Source organism: Triturus cristatus, chromosome 10 (genome assembly GCF_964204655.1).
Source record: "Triturus cristatus chromosome 10, aTriCri1.1, whole genome shotgun sequence".
Classification (NCBI taxonomy): domain Eukaryota; kingdom Metazoa; phylum Chordata; class Amphibia; order Caudata; family Salamandridae; genus Triturus; species Triturus cristatus.
Window position 1 is genome coordinate 1,190,467,453 of NC_140593.1, and position 6,000 is coordinate 1,190,473,452.

Below are 6,000 nucleotides of genomic sequence, written 5' to 3' on the forward strand. Positions count from 1 at the left end.
TTGGTGCCCAATTCGGGTAGTTCCAAATGGTTCTCATTGATCGACTTGTGGTCCGCCTACCACCAAGTTGCTATAAATAAAGACTCACAGGTACTCATCATGTTTATTACATTGTTGGGAGCCTACAAGTACCTGAGATTGCCTTTTGGGTTGGTGTCTGCTGCTAGCGCCTTTCAAAAACTGTTGGATCACCTGTTTGGCAATCTAATGGGCATACAGGTTTACCAGGACGATGTCCTAATTCATGCTGATACTCTAGAAGAGCATAATTGTTTGTAAAGTCAGGTTTTGGACACTTTCTTTAACAAAAACATGACTATCAGGAGAGATAAATGCAAGCTTGCCACAAATGAATTAGATTACCTAGGTCATACCATTTCCAGCTCGGGCATAAAACCCTAATTGTCACTTATCAGGGCCAGCAAGAGCTAGGGCTCCCATCGACAGGGATGCGTTACGCTGCTTTCTTGGCCTCGCTGAATACTATGCCAGGTTCGTTCCTGCATTAATTAGGTTAAAGCACTCATTGAGAAAGCTCCTGCTTTGAGCGCCTTTCAAGGAATTCTCACCTCCGTTATTACTGTTGATGCAAGTCAAATGGGTCTTGGAGCTTTATTAAGCCAAAAGCGAACAAGTAATGATACCACAGTTGCATTCGCCTCACGAGCCCACAAGCAGTGCGAGAAACAATATAGCACAATCGAACGGGAGCCATTGGCATGTGTCTGGGCCGTTCACATATTTAAAATGTACGTATGGGGTCATAGGTTTATGCTCCAAACAGATCACAAACCCCTGGTGCACATTTTTTCCAATGGTGCTTATAGCAATTTATCAGCAAGAGTAACAAGATTGGTGTCCAAATTACAAGAATTTGTGTTTGAAATTAGCCATGTTCCGGGAGGAAAACTTTCATGCAGACTGCCTTTCATGCATGCCTGTAGAAAAGAACTACTTTGTTCACGATGTGGTCAGTGCATCACCTGTCGATTTATGTGCAGATTTGAGTGAACTGGACTGGGTGACTGCTTGTCAGCAGGATGAAACCTGGGGCAAAGTCTGTACGTGGTTCAAGGTTGGCCAGAAAAAAGAACACCAAGTGCACCACTTAAATCATTTGCAGAAGTAGCAAGTGAACTGTCCTTGGCCAATGGTTTGCGTATGAGAGGGGTTTTGTATGTAGCTCCGACAAAAGTAGGGATTCCATCATTAAACAAGCTCATCAAGGGCATTTAGGCTCTACCGAAACCTTTATGAAAATCAAACAATACTATTGGTGGCCAGGAATTGATGCCCAGTTAAGATTCTGGATTGATAGGTGTCCTGAAAAGTCTCACTTCCAGCAAACACTGGAAGACACATAATACTTAATTACATCCTGTCCAGTATCCTAATGTCGCATGGGACAAATTAGGGTTAGATTTTTCAGGACCGTTTGTTTTGCTACCGGACCACATGAGGTATTTGACTCTTTTGATTGATTATCAATCTAAATGGATGTACTTTTCTTTTGTAAAATCTACAGACTCTGAGTCAGCTGTTGAATTTTTAAGACACGTTTTTCTAATTGAAGGTTCATCCAAACAAGAAGTCGCTGATAATGCTTCAAACTTTACATCTGATCGTATGTCCAAATGTTTTACACAACATGACATCATACACTTACGGATGGCTTTGTATGCTCCTTCATCCAATGGCTTGGTAGAAAGGGCAACGGATTCATCAAGGACGGGTACAAACTGCATTGGCAAGCAACATGGATGTTGGAATGTTCATTAAACAAAAAGTGTGGTGTTATAACACATCCCCACATTGTACCACAGATGTAACACCATTTTCCCTGCTTAAAAGCAGAGAAGCACACACAAACCTGGTTCCCTCTAGGTTGATCGGTTGAACAAAGTTACCATTTCGAAAGGAAAACCTGTTTTCAAAGTGACACTCTTACAGCATAACATGTACGAATACTTTGACTACAAACACAATGGTGCCGATTGCGATCCTGGAAAAACCGGGTACGAACCGTCGGTCGGAGCGTTTTCTCCGTCCGACTCGTACCCGGTTGTAAAACTTTACAAACATGGAAGTACGATTCGCACGGAAACACCATTTCCGTACGAATCGTAAAAAACACCGTCCAATGAAAATATATATACGAATGTGATCCGGGAATGCTCCGACGTGACGTCGGGACGCTGTCAGGCAGCGTTTCACGACCCAGGAAGTACGATTCGAACCGACAGCAGTCTGGATGGCAAGATTTTCACGGCACCCAAAAAGTGCCGGAAAAGCGAAGTACGCCGCGAAACGACCAGAATAGGGGGCCCGGTACGCGCTGTACCCCCCCAGCCCCTGTGAGTACGCGCCGTATCCCCCCCCAGCCCCCGTGAGTACGCGCCGTACCCCCCCCAGCCCCCGTGAGTACGCGCCGAACCCCCCTGTGTATGTACACCCGTGTACGTTCGAGTCGTACCCCCCGTGTATGTACACCCGAGTACGTGTCGAACCCCCCCGTGTATGTACACCCGTGTACGTGTCGAACCCCCCTGTGTATGTACACCCGTGTATGTGTCGAACGCGCTGGGGGTACGCACCGTACATACACGGGTGGGGGTACGACTCGAACGTACACGGGTGTACATACACGGGGGTTTCGACACGTACACGGGTGTACATACACGGGGGGTTCGACACGTACTCACGGGGGCTGGGGGGGTGGTTAGGCGCGTACATACGTGGGCTGGGGGGGTGGTTAGGTGCGTACATACGGGGGCTGGGGGGGTGGTTAGGCACGTACATACGGGGGCTGGGGGGGTGGTTAGGCGCGTACATACGGGGGCTGGGAGGGGGTTCAGTGCGTATGTGGGCACATGTCTCCATGGTTGCAATGGGAGTTCGGTGCGGACGGTGTTTTTTCCATACGGTTGTGACATCGGACGCACGGGATGGATCGTACTTGCGCGGTCGGACTTCACTTTTCACGTTTGTACGGTAATTCGTCCGGGGACGTGTCGGACACATTTTCCGACCCGAGGACGTGTGGGGAATTATTCCCAATGCGATTCGTATGGACTTTTTCCCATGCGAATCGTACTTGGCAGTTTGTATGGCACTTGTATGATTCGTGCGGTAAAAAGACCGGATACGAGTCGTACGGGGAATTTTTTTACAGGATCGTAATCGGCACCAATGTGTCCTTTCAACCATTTACGGAAGGTGACTGGGTGCTCATAAAAAAAGTCCTGTAAAAGTCACTGACGTACAATCTACCTATTCAGTGCCTGTCCAGGTAGAAAGGGCAGGCAAAGCTTCGGTGTAATTAGTGGGCAGTGGGGGGGTGGAACAAATGTCAAAAAGTCAAATAGAAGCCACAGCAGGCCAACATCGTTAATGGCAGGACTTAACCCGTTTTAGACTCTCATTGCGCAACTTGGGTGCAACCATCTGTTTTAGCACAGCCATCTTCATCTGATGGTTGTGTTTCAGCTTCAACTGATGAGGGTGGCATCTAGTAGTTCATTTGATGCATTGCCCATTTCAGGCAGCATCTTGGGGGTCTAACCCTACTGGCATTTCAGTAAGAAAGGTCCTGTACCATCAAGACCTCTTCGAAATGTAAAGATTTTGTAATGTACTGATGTTGTGGTGTTAGTTTTCTCCCATTTGTTTTCTTTTAGACTTCCAATACCGTACGGAATAGAATGATGTTATATTTATGTTTTTCAGTAGTATGTGATGTTAGTACTTGTTGCAATGTGTACCCAAAGTTTCTTTTATTCTTTTGTCATTGTAAAAGGGGAAGGTGATGTAGTAGTGTTATCTTTATTGAATGTTCTTTGTGAGGACGCGCGGCAACCCTGTGTGCCCTAAAATGTGTTTACTTGCGAATCCTCTCGTGTTCCTGGGCGAGGGTTGGGTTCCACGGGAGTCCCTGCTGTTGCAGACCATGACTGGCTGCTCGGGAGCATCATGGGCTCTTCCTCATTAATAAACCTTCTCTGAAACTACCACAGTTTCCGTGTGATTCCCACACTACAGGGCCCCACCGCTGAGCAGGCCATGTTGCAACCAGTTCATCATGTTGCACAGGTTCTTCACCTTATCCATGCGTCATGGTGCACAGAGTATGAACTTGTCTTCAGAGATCACCATTTTTACCAGGAGGCCTCAGCCAATCATCAAGTTTGCTGTGTTTCAAGCAGACATCACCCCATCATCAAATCCACCATTTTGTGTGCGGTTGATGTGAATTACAAATAAGGCTCCCTGTTTTCTGTTTTTATGGATTTTTACAGATAAATACAGACAGAAAGCAATGTTTTCTGTCTGCGTCTGGATAAATACAGAAAATGGCGCTCCCTTTAAGTGACTCTCCGTGCTGTCTTTCATGAATTATAGGCCAGCACCTGAGCAGATGGACAGCATGGGAAATTTAAAAAGAGGATCAAATGTCTTTAAATAACAGCATATGTCAACATACATTTACGGTGTAATGCTAGTATTTACCAGTGGATGTATTGTTATGTAATATTTGACAGCTTATATAGCTAAAACATAACAGACATCAAAGCATGAGTGTGCATCTGTCAGTTTAATAAATATGGAAATGTACAGTTTATCAACTTCATTTAGAAGGGCAACACTAAATAAATCTGGATAAATACAGATAAAATGGCCATAAAATCAATATGGATAAATACAGACAGAAATGATAAAAAAACATAAATAGAGTCCTAATTACAAACAGGTTTATTTATTGGAGTTTACACCCTGGTCTCCCTTCGCACCACCCAGCAGGTGCTTTCATGGTGTAAGGTTGATAGGCATGCAAGATATGTGACGCTAAAAACCTTTGCAGTGGTGCTGCACGGCAACTAGCCAGGGTGTCAACAAGTTAATTTTATGTCAGGACCAGAGGCTCCGATTATGCTTCTCATTTCTTTACTGAAATACTCAGCAGCCAAACAAAAAAAAACAGTAACAAAAAACACTACAATACCCATGAACACCCTATGGGTCACATGATTAACCATAGAGCAACTCCTATATAAGGTCAATTCACAGAGATAGTGACCTCTTTCTTTTCTGCTCCGCAGCCAGTTAAGTGCTCTTTTCCTTTTACCTTTTGCATTTTACTGCCATTTTGTAAGGGTTAACTAATTCTGAGCTTACTGTTATTGCCATTGTAGATTGAGTGCTGTATGACACTCTTGCCGTTTTTATAATTGTGCCCCTTTCTCGAGGGTTGCCACTTGTGGCCGGGTGCCTGGGGCTGCACGCCACTTTACAAGTGCTCCGTTTCTAGGCTCTATTCGAGTCTTCTCTGCATTGCGCTCATTGTGTGTGTTATATGATTCCGGTCGGGCGCATTTCGCCCGTTTACTTTACGCCTGGTGGAGTGGGAGGATAGGGAGCAGGACGCGCGTCTTCTCTGATGCGCAGTCCTCTTTCTTTCAGTTTCGTTAGCACCAGGTTTAGTCTAAGTTTGCTGCTTTGCCCTTTGGCCTGCCAATGGCCCCTTGGGGTTTTACCTTACTATAGGGGTGCGATTGATCATATACCTAGATGATCATATTATCATGGCTCAGGAGCAAGACAGAGTCCTCCTGCATATCTCTGAATGATTCAGCTACTTTAGCACTTAGGGTTCAGTCTGCAGTGGCTAAAAATCCTCCATCTCTGAAAAGGGTTGTCCTATTTGTAACAGATACAGTTGTCGAAGGAAGCCAGAATGGAGATAATCTGGTGGCTGGATCATATGGAGGCGTGGAAGTGCAAGGCCATATTCAATAAAGTTCCAGGGGTGGCTATGGAGTCCGATGCCAGCAGGTGGGGTTGGGGAGTGAGATGTGGCCAGATTGCCACAGGGAGCCGATGCTCTAGAGGGAACTTTGTCTCCGCATCAATTGCCTCGAATTTTTAGCGGGATCTTTTGCGATCAAGACTTTGTCCCCTCGCAAGAAGAAATGCTGCATCCTCCTATGGATAAACAACATTTCT